This window comes from Danio rerio, chromosome 17 (assembly GCF_049306965.1).
Source record: "Danio rerio strain Tuebingen ecotype United States chromosome 17, GRCz12tu, whole genome shotgun sequence".
Classification (NCBI taxonomy): Eukaryota; Metazoa; Chordata; class Actinopteri; order Cypriniformes; family Danionidae; genus Danio; species Danio rerio.
In genome coordinates this window covers 12761456-12782500 of record NC_133192.1, presented here as the reverse complement: position 1 = coordinate 12782500, position 21045 = coordinate 12761456, and the positions used below count along the sequence as shown (strand labels likewise).

Genomic DNA, 21045 nt, shown 5'->3' with positions numbered 1-21045 from the left:
CATTAAAGATTACAAGGGCAAACCATTTTTTGTTTCTTAATGTCATGCACAGATGAATCGTTCACCACAAAACTAGCCATGTGAGCTAACAAAATCATATGGTTAGTTTTGATTTCATTTGTACTTTAAAGGATTAGTTTACAGAAAAATGAAAACTCTGTAATTAATTGTTCATTTCATTATTATAATAATTTATTATTTTTATTTTATTAATTCAATCATCTCATTCCAATCCCCTGAGACCTTTGTTCATCTTCGGGACACAAATGAAGATATTTTAGATGAAATCCTGGAGCTCTCTTGGCATCCATGGACAGCAACATTCCCGGAATGTTCATCCAGGAAAATAGCAAAAACAACATTCAAACATTGCACGTGACTTTAGTGGTTCAACTGTAATCATTCCAAGCTTAAATAACACTTTTGTGTGGCAAAAGTCTGTAAATATGACTATAAATATGAATATCTCCTGTGTCAGGTCAGGATGAGTACATACTAAAGGGAACAAAATCTTTTTTACAGGTTTTGTGATGTACAAAATCATTCATGGAGCTTCATATGATTTCAGTTGAACCACATGGATTTTTTTTTATACTTTTAGTTTTTTTCTGCACTTTCAACATCTCTGGACCATTGCTGTCTATGGAAGGTCAGAGAGCTCTTGGATTTTATCTAAAATATCTTCTGAAGATGAACGAATGCAGCTGGGGATTAGAACACAATAAAGGCGAGTAATAACAACATTAAAGTGAACATTAACAGCCGATTCGAATGTTATTACTCGATTGAATGGGTGTCATCAGTGGTTATCAGCTGATAGATAAGGGCCAGTGGGGACACAAATTTAGATATTTTAGATGAAATCCTGGAGCTCTCTTATGCTCCATGAACAGCAACATTTCCAAAATGTTCGTCCAGGAAAATACTAAATACATTGTTCAAATACTGCATGTGAATTTTGTTGTTCAACTGTCATTCCAACCTCAAAGAACACTTTTGTGTAGCAAAAGTCTGTAAATATGACTATAAATATGAATATCTCCTGTGTCAGGTCAGGATGAGTACATACTAAAGAGAACAAAGTCTTTTTTACAGGTTTTGTGGTGTACAAAATTATTCTTGGAGCTTCATGTGATTTTAGTTGAACCACTTAAGTCACATTGAATGTTTTGAACATGCTTCTAGTTCCTTTTCTCAACTTCAGAGAGCTCTTGGATTTTATCTGAAATATCTTAATTTATGTTCTGAAGATGAATGAATGCAGCAGGGGATTAGAACACAATAAGGACAAGTAAATAATAACAATTAAGTGAACATTAATAGTTGCGTCCAATGTTATCACTCGATTGAATTGGTGTTATCAGTGGTTATCAGCTAATATGGGCCAGTATTACTTCTGGCCAGTAGGGGCCTGCTGGTAGGCTCAGAAGGCTGTTATCAACCAACCACATGGTTAATCAGCTATAGATCACATATGGAAGTCTATACATGGAAGTTAACGAGAATTATTTATATAATTTATTATATTTCCCATTAATTGTACTTTATTAACATCTACCCCTACCCTAACAATCCCAGTAATGCAAAAACAGATCTGGATCTGGAATCTTCTCTACTAGTGTAGCTGATAAACCATGTAGATGGATGATAACTGCCTTCTGAGCCTACTAGGCCTTCCTACTGACCCATATCTATCAGCTGATAACCACTGTAACACCCATTCAATTGAGTGATAACATCCGAGGCTGGTGACATTCCCACTTTTGAGCACTTGAAGATGAATTTGATCAGATGTTTGTTTTTAAAATGTAGGCACTCATGTTTTAAAATGCATTCAAACAACCTCAAAAGACAACCTCCTCAATATTTCATTCACTTGCTTTCCTGCCTGCTTGATAGGAAGTGTAACATGTATAATGTACTCATGCTTCACACTGAATGCTCCCACAAAGTGATGTAGACCGTGACAAAATAAGAGGGAAGGGGCTCAACGAAACATAAACACAAGTGGTCACAAGAGACATACTTGAGCGCATGTTAATACCAGGTTGAAGCAGTCTGGCTAACCATTGTGATTGGATTACTGAATCTTAGTTGGAAACCTGGCCCTAGATGAAAATGAAGAATCAAATAATTAAGCCACCAGAGCGATTAAAGAGCAGTTCACTTTTCCTCTGGGCAAACGTACACTCTTGGTTCCTCCACTGTCTTTCCCCGAGCAGACTAATGACTCTATCTGCACTGCTAAGTAATTAGATACTAGAATCATTAATTTATCTCCACACGACCATGGAATTTTTTTTTTTCCCAAGAAGTTCGCATGATGTCACCAAAAGACTGGCGCCATTAACTTATTACAGGCACAATCCCCCCCTGGAGCATTCTGGGATTAAGTGCCTTACTCAAACTCTGATTGGCTCACGGTTCACTTCCTGCAGGGATCAAACCGCCAACCTCCTGGTTACCAGCAATGAGTCTAAACCACCACCATACCAATTAATGCCTAATTGAAATCTTAGAACAACGGCACATTCATCAATAAGCAATGTTTATTTTTTATATACAGTTAACATCAAAATTACTCTGCATTTTTTTTATTCTCTTTGAAATATTTCCTAAATGATGTTTAACAGAGAATGGATTTTTTCACAGTATTTTCAATAATATTTTTTCTTCTAGAGAAAGTCTTATTTGTTTTATTTCGGCTAGAGTAAAAGCAGTTTTTAATCTCCTTTATAAACTTTCTAAGGTCAATATTATTAGCTGCCGTGATCACCAGTGGTGTTGTCTCCGCTGGTTATTACTTCCTGTAGTCCATTGTAGACGCCAGTAGTGTTTTCTCTGTTGGATATTACTTTAACTACAACTCCCAGAACTTACTGCGCTCCTACAACAGCTGACAAGCCTAGCTGTATTACCTATTGGAAAATATATATTTTTTTATTTACTTATTTATTTTATTTTTTTGTTACAAATAAGATACATACACTATAAAGAAATATCTATTAAGCTAATTCATAAATTCTAACCGGTTAAACATTCTCTCAGTAAATTTAAAAAGGATATTGATAAAAGTTGCTCTTTTTGTTCTTTGCATTTGGAAACTGTACCCCAAATCTTTTGGCACTGTGGTTAAGCTTTGGTATGATGCTTCTGTCTTTATTAAAAAAAAAAAAAGGTACTCTTTTCATTTTAATTTGAAATCTATTTATTTTGCTGATTAAGATTCATATTCATAAGTGTTTTATTTGTTTTATAAAATTACTTTTGTACTATTCAGCATAGTACTAATAGAAATACCATTAAAACTGTCTATTTGTGCTTGATTTTCAAAATGTTTGATTAATGTAAAGGTCCTGCTTGTTTTTAATTGCAATAATTTTGTTTCATTGTTTATTCTCTTGTTTTTTTTGTGTGTTTTTTTATTTTTTGTGCTGTTATTATTATTTACCTTCTATCACCCTGGCATTATTTTGTTTGTTCTTTTGTCATCTGCAGATTTCTGCAGATTTTTAGCCCATCGAGTCATTTTTGTTTTACTTGTGTAAATGTGTGTAAATTTATATTTATTCAGTTTTTTTTTTATTAATTTCAGTAATATTATTTACTAACATGAAAATGTTTCTATGATTTGTTTACAATACAGTTTGTAAATTCATATTTTTGTCATTTAGTAGATATGTTATATGAGAGACTTGTTTTGTTTAACAAATAAGTTGATCTAGATGGTTTTGCATCATAAGCATTTAATAAAAGTTAAAAAGCTATTCTTTTTATAGTTAGTTAATGATAGTTTTTATAGTTAGTTATGATATTCCCAAAATAATTCCACATAATTCCACAGATTTTTTACAAAATTTTCAGCTGAAATAACAAAAAATGTCTGCAGATTTTGTCTGGCCCTACTCATGATTCACTGATTATAAGTACACCTCACCTTCACTCACAGATTGCCAAGTCTTGTTTATTTACTAAACATTACAAAGCAGTCTTCCTGGTTTGTTTTCCTGTGTTTTTGACTCTTGCCTTGTTCCTCATTTTGATTCGTTGCCTCCTAGTCTGACCTCTCGCCTGTATTTTGACCTCGTCTTTTGGATTACCATTGGGATATTGTTTCAAATAGGTAACACTGCAGCCTAGAGACTTCCAAGTAGGAGGGATTACACCGCAAGTAGGTTGGATGACCTCCAAGAGGGAGGGACCTAAGCGACAAGTAGGTTGGGTTTAGGCGGTGTAAGTGGAGCAAATATTAATAAAACACAAGAGGTTACTGTGAGGTTGCGTTTAGAGTTGGGGTAGGTGTAGACATTAATAAAGTACAACAGGTTACTGTCGGGTTGGTTTAGAGTTAGGGTAGGTGTAGACATTCATAAAGCACAATATTGGACTCCGTGTCATGTACAAGACATTAAATAAATGAAAACTCCAGGTTTGTACAGCCCACTTGGAGCTCGAACGCCCATTGTGACGAGGGGACGGGGTTGAGAGCCTAGGGAGCTGAACAAGGCCAGTGTGTGAGTGAACAATGAGAAGCACCTGTGGCACACACCGGCCTTAAAGAGCCTATATTATGGGTTTTTGAAAATTCCCCTCCATGTAGTGTGTAACACAGCTCTAAGTGAAGTGAAGTATCCAGCTAAGGCTTAAATCTGTAAGAGTACAGTGTTTAAAACGGTTGATTCATCTATAAAAGAGTCGACTCATAGTGCTTCAAACAAGTCGCCTTGATACGAGTCATTAGGTGTTTCGCCATGACGTACGAACGAAACCAAGTTATTCACGTGCACGCGCAAACCCGGGAGATATCAAACCTGAGGCCCCGCCCTCTGACGCAGAAACCCAGACACACACACACACACACCCACAAACACACGCACACAAACATGCCGGTCGATTGAAGTCACACTGCAGATGGATATTATATCGAATCTCTACCCAAAGATGAAACCTCAGCATTATAACCAAGCAGTTGGAAACTACTGGAAACTTCTGCAAACTACATGCTACAAAGAATACTTCATCGGCGTTTGTTAAAGGAAGGATCAGTAAAGAGTAACTTACTCCTGGACATGTCAGGATGGGTTTTTTCCTCCATTTCTCAAGTGTAAGTACGTGCGATTAAAGTTGTTGCCTCGTTGACTCTAGCTTGCAAATGTATTTAGTTGTGATTTGTTACTTGTAACCGCGTGTACTGTATCCGGTTAACTCGCTATATTCTCTTATCGCGTGCAAAGTCACGTTAAAAACGCGACGCGTGCTGCTTTGTTTACGGAGCTCCGTGGACGAGGGTAGTGTGTGTGTGCGCGTGCGCTGTCGTCCGGGAGTATGTGTGTGTGTTTGTGTGTGTGTGCGCGCGCGTTGTCGTCCGCAGGTGTGTGTGTTTTTGTGTGTGTGTGCGTGCGCGCGCAAGGACGAGGGCAATGTGTGTGTGTGTGTGTGTGTGTCTGTGTCTGTGAAAAGAGCAGAGTGAAACAAGCTATGTGATCTCCTCGACAGTTTTTGGAGTTTTTGCTCAAGAAAATAGTCGTCTGAATTTTCAAGTCCATAGTCTGTATTTACATTGACCCACTGGCAGCTAAAATCCACGCCTACACTATCGAGCGTGTATGAACTGTGATTACTTTTATATTGCTGATTAGCTTTTTGGCTTTTCACTCTGACTGAAGGCAGTTGACCAATCGCAACAGGCTGTCATCGGTCCAATCAGCGCAGATTAGCTTCGCGCTACGGAGGGGTTTGGGAACAAATGAATCACTGGACGATTCATACGGGAGTCGCTGGGATAATTAGGTAAAAATAAATGCAGATTATAAGACCATGAAAGTGCTTTTTGACCTTGCATGCATATTAGACTGTTGTTGGAGACCCTTACAACCAAGATATGACCCTATTTCATGTATAATATGGGCTCTTTAAGTCCCATAGAAGGAGCACTGAACTATAAGAGGAGGAACGATGGCAGAGGAAGCTGAGAGAGGTCCAGGCCTGGACACAGTTATGTTGTGTTTGTTTTGGTTTAGACGGCAGTCTCTGTGAGGAGCTGGCATCCGTTTTATTAATAAATACCTTTAAATTGGTCATTTCTCCGCCTTCTTCCTCCCAGTAACAAGATCAATATCCAGCTTTACTACACTCACCTACTTGGAGCTCAAGTCCCACCCACTTGAAGCTAGCTCCAACCTCTGTTTATACCCTTCTCCACTGTTTTGCTCTTGTTTATGACCTCTGCCTGTACGACCTCGACTAATAAACTGCTTTTGTATCTGCAAGTCTTTTTTAAGCATCCATTTCGTACCAGAAAAAACAGCTGCCGATTACAATAGACTATACAGGAAGCAATTGCCAGCGGAGGCAACACCACTGTCGACCACAATTTTTTATTGGCCCCTTTAAGCAATATTTTTTTTAATTGTCTACAGAACAAACCATGCTTATACAACAACTTGCCTAATTACTCTAACTAACCTAGTTAAGCCATTCAATTGAACTGTAACCTGAGTACTTGTATATTGAAAAATATCCAGTAGAATATTATGTACTATCATGGCAAAGATAAAAGATATCAGCTACTAGACATGCGTTATTAATACTATTATGTTTAAAAATGTGTTAAAAATTCCATTTAACAGAAATTGGGGGAAAATATACAGGGTGGCTAATAATTCAACTGTATACTAGAGTAGGTTGGTTAAATCATGCAGTTACTATGCAAACAACACACTCATTCTCACGCTTTGTCACTCCAGAAATGCTTTGCTCTTTATTTTTCTCTATCTTCGCAGTCCTCATTAGCATAAAGCTGCCAATTATCCAGCTCTGGTGCATCATCACACCATGTGCTTGAGCATTCCGTGAGACGAAGATCATAATTACGTTTTGGCACTTGCTCACAGGGCCAGGACGAAGATGCAAGAACGATTTTAATTAGATTAATTGAGATACAAGGAGTGATATCATCCTTTCATCACGCAAGGGAAGAGATGCGCACTTGCAAAGACTTAGCGGACACTCTGAAATAAATATACTTAATCTGTCATTCTGTTGCCTCCCATCTGTGTACTGTTTTAGGTGAAGACACCAACTTGAAAGCTACATTAAACAAATGTTTTCTGCCACAAGAAAGAATTAAGTGCTCCCACTGTTCTTTTTTTTTTCTTTTCAAGCTCGTGCCACAGGCTTATCACCAATACATGGCTGAAAGTTTATCTTGCATAAAAAGGAGATCAAAATTAGAGCAACAAACAATTCCCGAAATGTCAAGTTCACAACTTACAGTCTGAATTACAGTAAGCTAACATTCTAAAAAATCATGTTTGTTGTTTTGTTCGAACTTCTTATTTAAAATAAGCTGAACCAACACAATTCTTGAGTTTTTCTGGGATAACACATTTTTTTATGTTCAGTCCACTTAAATTTGTAAAAATTTATAAGTTAACTTGATTCATTTATGTTGTCCCAACACAAATCAATTTTGTAGAATCGATTTTATTATGATGATGATGATGATGATGATGATGATGATGATGAAAAAAGCCTTTATTTGTCACATACACTTTGACATGTAGCGAAAATGGACCCCTCCGACTATTCACAAACATCCCACATTTCAGGGGAAGACTGATGAGATGAGAGGTAGCTTTTAGAAAGGGCAAATAAGATATATTAAAGAAAAGGGAGGCGAAAATAAAAGCCCCTCTCAGACTGTTCTTAAAGTAGGGCAGTGTAAGGTCAGGAGAAAAACCACATAACACATAAACACATAGACATAACATCGCAACAGGGGGTGGGAACAGGGGATGTGAGATAGTTTGACATAGATGGCAGCCATTTGGTCCTGCAGTTAGTAGAGCGCTGGTGACAGACCTGGCTACCCACACCGGTGGTGATAAGCATACAAAGGTATGGGATGCGAGGGGAGCCAGTGTATCTGTAGCTGTGTACATGTATGTGTGTGTAAGCCTGTAGAGTCTCACCAGGTGTCCTTGTAAATAAATTATAGTTAATAATATTAACAGGTTAAGATGCAGCAAGCTATTTTGTTTGTGGTTTTAAAATATGTCTAATAGATTTTCAAACATCTTGGCTGAAACATGGCTAATTTTGAGTTCTCGCTGAAAAACTAATAGACGTCAAACAATAGTCCATTAATAAACCAATCATGAAATAGACAGACATTAATGACTGCACATGTGAAATCTGACTATTTGTTGACAATTGTTGAACTATTGTATGTGGGTCTGGTGTGTGTTCATCATCAAATTGGGAAAGACTGAACCAAAAGTGTGTAAAGTTATTAAAAGTTGCAGGTGAAGTGTCGTAACAAAACAATACTGGCAATACCCAGGTAGCAAAGAATTCTGGCCCAGATTTGGCATAAATCTGACATAGCAGGCATTTATCCAGCACTGGCATAGAGCATGTGGGCCAAACATGGCCCTGGTTTGGCAGAGGTGGCACTGTCTTTAAGCTTTAAGGCGGCACACAATACTTGGGCCAGGTGTACAGTAATTGTAGTATTTGGCCTAGATGTTAATAATGTGGGCCATGTAAGTTTGGCCTATCTTGATGCACATTTAAAATACATTTTTATTATTTTCAAATAAAGAAAAAAAAATTTGATCAATCAGATTGCTTCAAGAAAAAGCAGACCCACCGCATGCCTAAACCATAATGATTCATGGGATTATCAATGGAGTACTCGAAATGCTACAAGAAATAAACAAGACTCAGCAATGAGTACCCACAACACAACAAGGTATCACAATAAAAGCATTTGATCAGGCTTTCACCTCAGACAACCCCTTGAGGTCTTAAGCGGACTCGATTCCAGGGGGGACTTGATTGTTCACCACACCCGCTGTGGTATCAGGAACTGGTGTGTGTGTGGTGCATTATAGTATTTGTAGTCCAGTTCAGTGACAGCTGTGCATAACTGCCAACACTCCCATTTTTCCCAGGAGTCTCCCGTATTTCAGACCCATCTCCCGTATTATTCTGTCTCCCGGAAAACTCCCGGAATTCCACCCCCCACCCCCCGCTCTTCACTTTGCGCACACCCCTGGATAAAATCTCCCATATTTTATGATCCGAATGCTGGCAGGTATTTGTAGTTCTGGCAGATTTGTAGTTCTGCATCACTGGTGATCCTGCCAGTCATAGTTTGGGGAATGTTTTGTTTAGCATGAAATATTTCTCTGATATACAGAAGCTAAACTCAACTAAAAACAATGATCTGAAAAAAAATAAATAATAAAGTGTCCATAAATTGTTTTCTAATTTTAATCTTCACTGTATCATAATAGTTAATCGTATTTTATTCCCAAAAGCAATCTAATTAGCATCCACAGTGCATCAACAGATACTTGACCCTTTTAAGCATTTTGGTGCTATATAGTAATGATTTCAGTCTCTAAATGCAGTGGTCATGGATAGCCATGAAGTTTAAAGCAGCTTGTAGAACAATTAACCTTAAACCTTTGGATCAGAAGCCGCACTCATGCATGAAGAGAGGCTGAATTAGCAGTGCAACTAATGGCGGTGTTTTGTGTCTAAAGCACGGATCCATGAAATCTGGCAACACGTCTGTACTTCTAATGAACTGATGAAGAAAGTAGGACGTCAATAGCAATGTCATGTTTCAAATGTAGATACTTTTCAGGATATTCTTTCAAGATTAAAATATACACTTGGACATGATTTTGTCAATACCAAAATCATCGAAATTTGAAAAAGTAGCATTAGATTATAGCATAAAGGAGGTTTAAAGGGATATTTCTACCAAAATTGATCATTGTGCTATCGTTCAAACTCCCTTCATTTGTTACAAACCTGTTTGAATGTTTTCCTTCTGTAGAACACAAAAGGAGATTTATTGACAAAAGCCTGAAGGACTCAATTAGTTCGATAGGGTTAAAGCTGACTAGTGCAGAGCTATGGCCCTCCAGGAAGGTGGTGGAATGTCAGTGGTTACAGGTTTGCAACATTCTTCAAAACATCTTCTTTTGTGTTGAAGAGAGGAGAAAAAGTACAGACAGGTTTTGAAAATGCTGGTTGACCCATTGGTTCCCATCGACTTCCATAGAAGGCAACTTTAGAAGACAATGGGTCCCAGCAACCATCATTTTTCAAAATATCCTCTTTTGTTTTCAACAGAAAAAGAAACTCAAAAAAGTTTAAAATCACCCCAGGAGGCACAGGATGTCAACATGAAGACAGATTAAGGTTATACCCCAACGTCTAGGGGACGCATTCATTCATTCATTCATTCATTTTCTTGTCGGCTTAGTCCCTTTATTAATCCGGGGTCGCCACAGCAAAAAGAACTGCCAACTTATCCTGCAAGTTGTTACGCAGCGGATGCCCTTCCAGCCGCAACTCATCTCTGGGAAAATGGGGACGCATTTTGTTTGGTAATGAAAAGTGGGTTGACCTCAGAACCCAAAGTCAGTGTCGTGCATCAGACAGATGTTGCATTTTGGTTACTTTCCAATGCAACCTAAAATCAACTAAATATCAATGTTTAATGATGTTACAGCTTGACGTTATGTACACCAATATGACGTCTATCAGATGTTGAATTTTGTTATCCATACCTGATAAATAAATGTCAGTATTTTATGTCAATATGATGTTGGTTTAAGATGTTGGCTCGATGTTGGATTTTGGTCACTTTCAACACAACCTAAAATCAACTAAATATCAACGTCATTTCACGGCGTTATTAAACATCAAAATAAGATTGTCCTTAGACACTGATCACCTAAATCTAACCTAATATTAATGTCTTATGATATTGTGTGTCTCCTGGGACAAGAGGAATAATAAATGACGAGCTAAATTTTCATTTTTAGTTAAACTATCCCTTTAACTGTACTATTTTACTTGTGTATTTACTTTGTGTCAAGCAATAGTAAATAAAAATAGCCCAGGAGGAAAATTAGGATGCATTTAGAATCCATGTTGACTTCAAGCATCAGTTGTTGCATGCTTGGATGGACATCATTAAAATAAACATACTTTATTTTTCAGCTCACTAAGTTGTTTAGGGCACATTAACCAATGATTGAATATGAGCATATCTGACAGTGTCTTAGGTCTCTGACACATCATTACAGACCCAGAGTTGGCGGAGCGGCAGCAGGGCGGAAACACGGTGCAATCCATCTGCTCTGGGCTGACGGTGTCCTCACTGCACCTCTCAGCTCCCCGTCGGGTCTGCCTGGCCCCTCTCACTGGGCACAGGGCAGCGGTCCAGCTAATCAAAGACTCGGTACAGGAGCACAGTCACTGAAGGAGAGAGACTGAAGCTCTGTTCTGATTAAAACCACACATTCCTGCTGTCAGTGTAAATCTAGAGGCCGACTCTCATCTTACACAAGCCGCTTTGTGTGTCTCTCCTCTCCTCTACCCTATACATCGCACGTGGTGGTGACCTCTGTGGATCTACGCTGTCAGTGAGTAAACTAGGATCACTGTCAAATCCAGACCCAAACTGAACAATTTAAGTATAATCTACAAAAGCAGAAAGTAAATAAACTTAAATACACATTGTATTTCAACAATAAAAAACTGTAAAAATGCTATAGTAAAAATCCGTAACCTGGTCAACAGTATGTTTCCTTAATATATACGCCGAATAACCGTAAACTGACTTTCCCAGAATTCCCTGCATGGCACATCACTTTTTATGCTTTTTGTTGACATTAATATGAATGTTTTTAGTTGTTTCTCCATCAGTTATGTACATTAGAGATTTATGTTACATCTAATGTTGATAAACAATGTTTAGTTTATGACTTTAATTTTATGCATGTTACCATACTGGTGTTTAGTAGCTGTGTGAATGACACTGAGCACCTTCTATACACCGATGCTTGTGGAAAAAGTAGTCTGTGATGATCATTGGTTCATTATGTATCTTTCTCATTACCACCTGCTTATGGCTGTGTTAATGTGTTTATCCGTATAACAAAAGATGTGTAGATGTTGGTTATACAAAATACAGACATATTACATCTATAAATTGATGAAGTGTGGTAGTTTACTGTAAAATTGGGGAATTAATTTTACGCTTTCTGCTGTACTTTTAACGGTAAATTACTGGCAACCACAGCTGCCGATTGTTTACCGTAAATTTTAAGGAGTTATTTTTTACAGTGTGTGGAAGTTTTGGGAGACTCTGTTACTCAATTAAATTGAGGCAATGAGTTTACTTAATTAGTTTAGTTCAGTCAACTTAATAGTGTTTTTAGTGCTAAGTTTAAGGAACTGAACAATTTAGATACAAAACAAATTAAGTAAACTTAAATAAGAAAGTTTTGGGAGACTGTTACTCAATTAAATTGAGGTAATAAGTTTACTCAAATAATGTAGTTCAGTAATCTTATTAGAGCTTTTAGTGCTACGTTTGGTGAACTAAACAATTTAAGTATAATCTACAAAACCAGCAAGTTAAATAAACTTAAAAATGCAAGTTTTAGGAGACTTTGTTACTCGATTCAATTAAGGCAACAAGTTTACTCAATTAATTTATTTCAGTCAATCTATTAGGGGGTCAGTGTATGATTACATTTCTATTAAATTCAATTCATTTATTGTGTCAAAGCATGCAGCTTTACAAAAAAGGCACATTATTCCATTACAAAGTCATAAAAGTTATTAGTTATTAGTTACCATAACTTTATTAGTTACTAATAACTAATTAACTAGTAATAAATAGCTTTTTAACAGTTAAAGTTATTACATATAAACATAGTTAAGCTGTACAAAATGCAGTAAAAACGGTTCAAATTATGTAATGTTTTTACAATTTTACATTACTGTTTTGTAATTGAGTGTACTGTAGCTTCAAATTTGATTTAATCCTGTGATTCAAAGCTGAATTGTCATTCATGAATTTTCATCAAAGCTCATAAATATATTACAATGGAGAAGATTCAGTATTCCACCAAAGGTTGCAGTCAAAAATTGTATCTTATTTGGCAGCCAGTGCTGAAAAACATAGAACAAAAGCATTCAAACTTATTATTTGCCGTTTGACCATTGTTTTTTTGTTTCTATTATTTTTTTCTCTTTCCTCCATTTTATTTTATTTTAACTTGGATTAATATTATTTTGTTTTTTAGTTTTATATTTATTTAATATTTTATAGATAAGTGAACATCTAAGGGAACGTTTATCTATCTATTATGCTGTGCTCAGCATAATTGAGTACACCCCATTTTGAAAATGAATATTTTTATTCTTTTCTCAGTGAATATAAGCAATGTATTTTGTTGCATTTAAACAAAACAGATTTATTAAACAGATTTATTCATTAAAATATATTAGTCACAGAATATCTTTAGAAATAGAAAGATGATACGACTAAATTCAAGCTAAATATTGCACAAATAAATAACAACCTACAAAATTGTAACTACTTTTTTCTTTCTTTTTTTTCTTTTTTTTCTTGATTTTTCAATTTTTTTTAAATGTGCATTTAAAATTTGTTTATAACGTAAATTTGGGTTTACTAGTTTTTGGACCATTATCATAAGTTCTTTTTTTGATAAGCTCCAAATTTGGCTTCAGTACTGACTAATCTAATGTGTATATGCACAAATGTAATATTGTACAGCATTAAAAAATGGTCACATTAAAAAAAAACTCTGTTAATAATTAATAATAATAATTCCTTACATTTATATAGTGCTTTTCTGTGTACTCAAAGTGATTTACACAATATTGGGAGAAATCTCCTTAAAGAAAAAAAGGTTGTGTGTTTTTGTTCAGTGTTTTTTGATCAGTGTCTGCATTGAAAGGGAATTCAGTCCCATGCAGGGTGTGATTTACAGGGGTGATCCCCCTAATTAATGATTGATCCCCACTGAAGGATGTCAAAACAAGATGTATAGGGGGTTCAGCCCTTTAATAGTGAGATATAGTTTGCTCTAGTCTGTATTTTTAAACAATAATTATAATAACTAAACTAATAAATAATGTAAATATACATTTGACCACCCCTATAACAGTTCATATCACTGCCTAATTGCGCAAAACAGTCTGCAAGAAAAAGCTCATTCAACAGTCTGAAACCAGCAGATCTAGAACACCACCTGAAATCTTTGAATGGTATTGATGCATATACTGATGCTATATGTTATCAACTCAAGATGTCTGTAGGAGTTACGCATGATATATTAGTCTGGGCTGAAATATTGACATAAATATTTATAGAAGGCAGACAGAATCTGGAATATTTCCCTACTGACACACTGACCTCCACTTCCCTTACAGACAGGAAATGATGGATCGCTCTGGAAACTCTGTTGGTACAGACACTGTGTTTATCCTACAACTAGCTGTCGTTGGATTTATGTCAAGCTTGGTTACATTACAAAACAACAAAATATTACTTGCGTGGATTTATCAGGTTGGCTGTGAGTCTGGTTTAAAACACAGCCCTTGAAGTTCAGCTTATTCCACAGCGGCATCAGAAACCTGCATTTCTGTAATTCATGCAAAGCCACTGCAGATATTTCAGGGTGGAGACCCAAATACCAAATCCTAAGCCGTGCCACTTTAAGACTTAACCAGAAATAACCAAAAATAGCAGACTTGTACTGTTCGAAAACAGTCAACCCGAATCCTCTTTGAAGGAAAAACAACTTTTACTGATGCACCAAATGCTGTCTTTCTCATATCTACAACTAACAGTACACTTTACCACCAGAATCCCTCACAATAAATGCCTCACAGGGGATAAAAATAAGCAATACTTGCGCTTATCTAAATGGAAAGTGCTGCTTGCAGGCACTACACTTATTAATATGAGAATATGATTCTCATATCGCATCCAAAACGCAATAATCAGTAAACAGAGGTGTTCAGTGTCAAATAAAATCAGGAAATACAATCTCGCCGAGCTGCTTATAGACCCGATATGAATTATAGAGGGCTTGGGAATACATGCAAGTGGAATGTGCTATAATATTCAAACTGTATACATATTTATGAGGCAATTTAAATGGCGGAAATGCTGAAAAAAGCGTGTAAACTTGTAGATGGAAAAATTGGATGTAATATTTTAATGCTGTCAAAAGCCACTGCATGCTAAGTCCTGCTTTTCATTAGTCAGATGTTTATTTAAAAATAATTATTTAGCAATTATTATGTACATATTTAAATAGGCGTAAAATTGATTTATGTAGCTGAAATGGCTGGTCACACTTTATTGTGATGGTCCGTTTGTTGAATTTAAGTTACATTGCATCTACATGCCAACTAATTCTCATTATATTATAAGTAGACTGTTAGGTTGGGGTTAGGATAAGAGTAAGTTGACATGCACTTGCAAAGTTTCTTATAGTCAGTTAAATGTCTGTTGAAGGAGCAGTATCAACATATATTAAGCAGACAGTCCACTAATACTCAAATGGACCATCAAAATAGCCTTTCTACAGAATTTTACAGTTGAAATCACAGCCATTTTTACAGTGTAGACGGTTCTATCCGCATTTGCCCTGTTTTTTTAACCTCAATTTGCAAATTTAAGGGAACTTTGATTATTTACATTTAGAGTACATTTAGGGTCTCTGTCATGTTTGTGTATGAAGGAGAACTGTTACACACATATTGTTTGCTATTTGGAATGCAAAACTTTAAAGCTCAATATCTCAAAACCATTTAGAGCACAGATAGAACCTTACAGTATAATTCCAAGGTGACAATTTATGATTAAACCATTGACCCATCTCTTATACCTTAACCCACCTTTAAACCTACCCACTGGTACAATGCATTTACATACATGTACATACTTTATACTTATATTTTAAATTATTTGCATGTAGTTACATCTGTAATTAATATTTGTAAAGACATTTATAATTACATCGTTGACAAATCCTGTACACCTTAACCCACCCATACCACCAAATCTGTCCCTTAATTCCCCTATAAGTCTTCTGCAATACAATATATGAACACACTAAGTACATTGCACATTTTTTCTTTTTGTAAGTACATAGTGTGACTGAAAACAAAGTGTAACCAAAATATAAACCCTACTCACTCTCTAGAGCACTATAAATGCATGGAGACTGAGATTGCATTGGGAACACAAACAGAGCCATGAAGGCTAAAGCGCTGTAATGGATGTGTCCATTCATTCTCCAGCCAAAAAGACGCGTTGTGCATCTTAGAGAGGGTGAAAGAGCCTCTCCAGACTGCCAGATGGAGCGAAGCCCTCTGGTACAGCGCTCGGCTTTAAAGACTCTTCAGACGAGAGCTCTACATAAGTGTTGATTGAACATTCACCATTCATCATGATGGGAACAGCATCCAAGTTTGAAGAAATGGCTCATATTCCTTGGTGTCTGTCGAAGTAGTGCCTGGATGGTTATTAGGTTTTAATTGAAAGCGTTTACTCACTGCCATTGAACTCTCAAGCCTATTCGTCTGATTTTTTAGGACAAAGCAAATGAGCGAAAAAGTTAGGCCTGCTTCCAGAGTCTCTGGTTTTCTGGTCAATTCCTTATTTCATTAGCAGGAACCAGAGAGAACGGCAGCCATTATCAGGCTGGTTATGAAAACACTGAAGTCATTAATGCTGCTTGCAGAAGCCCTGACTGGATCAATTAAGCATCGTCTAGATGGACCGTCCCAATGGGACAAACATAGAGGACAAGGGGCAAAAGTCATGAGCTACAGAGCAGGAACAGAAGAGACACTGTCCAATTTTTTGAGAGGTTTCTTTGTGTCTATAATGACTTCAAACCACACTGAACTGAGCTAAACTGAACTGAACTTAAACACTAAAAACTGAACTACCCTGATAAAGTTACTATGACCATTTATGTGAAGCTGCTTTGACACAATCTACATTGTAAAAGCACTATACAAATAAAGCTGAATTGAATTAAATTGAACTGTATTGTTAAAAATAAACACCATAGAAGAACACATTTTCTTAGTTTGAAAACTATCTGTAAAAGAAAAACTATTTGTATAATTAAAAGATTTTACGGAAACAAAAAATAATAGTTTTCTCAATATGAAAATAGACTTTTAACAAAAGCTTTAAACCTGGAAGTTCCTGCAGACTTTATTTCAGTATGTTCACATATTTCTAACTGGTGCATTTATTGATTGTTTGTTTGCTTGTTTTGGTTGAAGGGAAGGATTTTTTCATCTATTAATTTTTAAGATGCTTTGGTAATTTTTTATTTGAGCTCATTTTACCTCACGAGTATGAGCATTGACACTCACAAGTGATAAATGCTTTATCTGCCTGAATATCATCATGGTGAAGGTGGAAAAAGTTTATTCAAAGATTCGCTTACTGTATATGTGTATATAAATATATATGTATATAGTAACCAGAAAGGTGTAACTATAACAAAAGTTATGAGTTTAAAAAATAAAACACATTAGCGTAAATTGGCCCTAATGTGATGGAGGTCATCATGGTGTATATATATATATATATATATATATATATATATATATATATATATATATATATATATATATATATATATATATATATATATATACTTGCAATGAATAAGGAAAATTGAACACTGCAGTACACTGTAAACCCTAATGCTGTAAATAATTAATTGAATTGAGTTCTATTAACTTAAATCATTAAAATTCGTTTATCTTAATTAACCTTGATGAGTATTTAGAACTTTTTCTTATTTTTGAGTTTGAAAAAATTTAATCTTTCAAGTAAGGTGAACAATTCTGCTGGGTTTAATTTATACAAAATGTCTCTTTAAAGTTTCATTAACTCAAAATCTGTCAGCCCAGTGATTTTGCGTCTGACGTCATCCAGGTTCACGTACGTGCTCATGCTTCATTCGTTTTTTTCAAGATGGCGGATCGGCCTCGCTTCACACTACAGTAAGTAAAATATTTACAAATCCAAGAAATATTAAATGTATGTTTTAATTAATATAATCACAGTAACAGTTCAATGTAATGTAGAGTTAATCAGGGTGTGTTTACATGTCGTACATTACAGAAAACATGTTTAGCCTCACTTGTTGCTAACTAACGTTAACATTGCTGTTTAAAAAGTTAGAATCAGTGCAACGTTAGCGTTAGTTGTTACGTGTTAACTCTGAATTTTAACAGAGTGTGATAAAGACAAAAATATTTAAAATCGGCAGATTACATTTTTCAAAAAAATTTAAATCTTGGCGCGAGTATGCCATTTCTCAGCCTGTGCTGAAGTTGTCATGGAGACGCGCGCTCTCACAACCGCATGTCTTGGCGCTGCGCTGAACTCCATACAGTGTGTGAATGTGGTATTATCTTTGCAATCTGTAGGCACTTCGGAAACGAAAGGCGCAAGAAACATAACGTTAATCATAACTCAAATGATCTCCGCCTAAACACTTAACGGTATTTTCTGATGACGCGCAAAAACGTAGTCTCAAAACTTAACTCTGTCACACGCAGCTTGTTGCTTGCTGATCCATGTATGAGGATAGCCTGACGGATAACATTTAAGCTGCGCTCCTCACCTAAGCAGGTACAGAGCAGAGCTTCAATTTACACTACCACATTGAGGTAAAGTTGGTTTTATATTCATACATTCATTTAGTAACAACTTGTGACTCGCTCCATAAATTGTTTACCATGGTACTTTGTCTATTCGTTCTGAAATCACATGCAAGTATGACATGAAAACAACATTACACTAAATGCACTATTTTTTTTGACTGAACAATGTTGTACTTTGAAAGTCATTGGCTGCTAATATGATTTCACCATTAAGAATATGCAAAAATTTCCTTTCTGAAATTATATTATTAAGGAGAAAGTCTGAATGTGTAAATATAAAACTAACTTTACCTCAATCACCAGCACTGATCAACACTTAATATTTCCTCGCGCTTAAGACGACATCTCTGCATATCAATGATTACCTGATTAATGCGATCAGTTAAATGAGTTTAAATGTCATTTAGGTCAAATGTATTTTAAAGGTATGATAAAAGTTTTTTTTTTTTTCAATCTATTTTTTAAAATGTTTACTCTGGAGAGAATATAAACAGCCTAAAAAACAAAGTATGCATATCTATAACACATTAATACAAAATTATGTTATTAAATAAAATAATAACAAAACAAAATATTCAAGACATGGTAAACAAGACATAGTTTTCTGATGTGCAAATTTTGTAGCTTAAAATATATTTATATCTTAAAAATATAAATAATTTAGTCTATATATTTTTACATCATTAGACAATAAGGTAAGTTTTGTTATTTCTAGCTTTTAAAATCAGGCCTTAAATTTCTTTGTCGTCCTATTCAGTTTTAGAAATTTCAATACTGTTTAAATTAAATCTGTGTTCATCAAATCAAAGCAACTAACATGATAATCAGCTCTATTGCTAATCGTTTTGGAGGTTAACGTTAGACATCATGCAATTGTACTACTTCCACTCTCAGCTAAATGACACTGTGACTTTGTGTACTTACAGAATTGAAGGTCGGGTGTTGCTGACTACAGATAGGAACTACAAGGAAAGTGAAACTTCAGCTAGACCTTGAGTTCAGTTTACAACATGAAGATCCTGCTTTCAACATCTGATCAACACCTGATTTTTTATCTGAGGTAAAAAAATAGATAACTAAATTAAACATAATAATAATATTAATAAATTTTTTTCTAGAATTGTATATTTTGTGGTGTGGGTTTGTTTTATGAAATTCTCTCTTGTTTCTTTTTGCTGTTTGCAGAGTACCAACATGTTACAAATGAGAATTTTCCCCACAAATTCTTTGCACAACTGGACCACCACCTATTTCATTTGATGACAATTTCAAGGCAAACAGCATCCAAAACTGGCAAGAAAGCAGATACCCTGGCTAATCTTTTAAAGGCTTATGATGAGCAGGTATGTTTGGGGTCACGTGTTAAAGTATACATTAAAATATAATTTGAATTTTTTTTTTTTTTAAATTGATTTAAAATCATTTATTCATCATTTATTATACTTGATTTCCAGGAACTGCATGATGTCAGTTCATGACGGACTACTCTTATCAGAGGTCTTTTGGTCTTGCTGCGTGAGCGTGACTTAAGATTCTTTAGGAACACCCTGGTAAGACTTCATTCATTCTTTTCACAATTAGGCATGTTTAATAAAAAGATGAAAGTTTTGAAAACTTTTACTTAACATATTTGTAATCACGGATAGTTGATGAATCATATAATATTGGCTCAGTCATTTTGATACTGTCCTTACATTAATATCCTTGAATTATATTTTTAGATTGATAATCCTGCTGACTGAAGATGCTTTATTGGCCCTGCATTCACTGAGGGTCTCTGTTGTCCTGAAGAATGAATTGGACACCACCCACAGCACACTTCCAGACCTTTCTTGTCTTGTATGGATTAATGTATGCTCTTAACATAATATATAGTAAAGGACTTTGAACTTGTGCAAAAAGTTTTGCTTGGCATGGATGATGGAAAATAAAAAGTCTCGTAGCATGGAAACCTTAAAGAATGAGTTGATTGTTTTTTTTTTTACTTAATAAAGACTGTCTCTGGGGTAGTAACTTCAAAACATTTATTTACCTTTAATTCGTAAGGGTGCATTTTATTATATATAGGGATAGTTTGTCCAAATGTAAAATTCTGTCATTTACTAACTCTTCACTTGTCCCAAACCTGCTTGAATTTCTTGCTTCTGTTGAACACAAAAGTTAAGTAAAGCTGACAACCTGTAACCACTGACTTTCTAATAGGAAAACAAATACTGTGGAAATCGGTGGTTACAGGTCTCAGCTTTTTTTTTTTTTTTGGTCAAAAATAACCTTTTAAGTGTTCAACAGAAGAAAGAAACTTAAACAGGTTTGGAATAAGTAAATGACAGAATCATAGTTCAACCAAGACTGAATATATATATATATATATATATATATATATATATATATATATATATATATATATATATATGCTCTCCGTCAAACAGAAATTGGGGGAAAAAATAAATGGGGGCGAATAATTCTGACTTCAACGATATATATATATAT

The 21045-nt window shown here is 35.4% G+C and overlaps 1 protein-coding gene and 1 long non-coding RNA gene across 4 annotated transcripts in view; one reads left to right on the top strand and one right to left on the bottom strand.

Annotated features, from left to right (window-relative positions):
- Positions 1-21045, bottom strand: part of kif26ba (kinesin family member 26Ba) — a 211604-nt gene that overhangs the window by 133837 nt on the left and 56722 nt on the right. The window lies entirely within an intron of this gene.
- LOC137488074 (uncharacterized) lies at positions 17845-20512 on the top strand. Of its 3 annotated transcripts, XR_011006968.2 has the most exons (6): positions 17845-17889; positions 18451-18523; positions 19482-19615; positions 19741-19898; positions 20010-20105; positions 20277-20512. It is a non-coding gene; the product is annotated as an uncharacterized lncRNA (long non-coding RNA). The 3 variants fall into 3 exon arrangements; XR_011006969.2 differs by lacking the exon at positions 18451-18523; XR_011006967.2 differs by lacking the exon at positions 17845-17889 and having other exon boundaries at positions 18283-18523.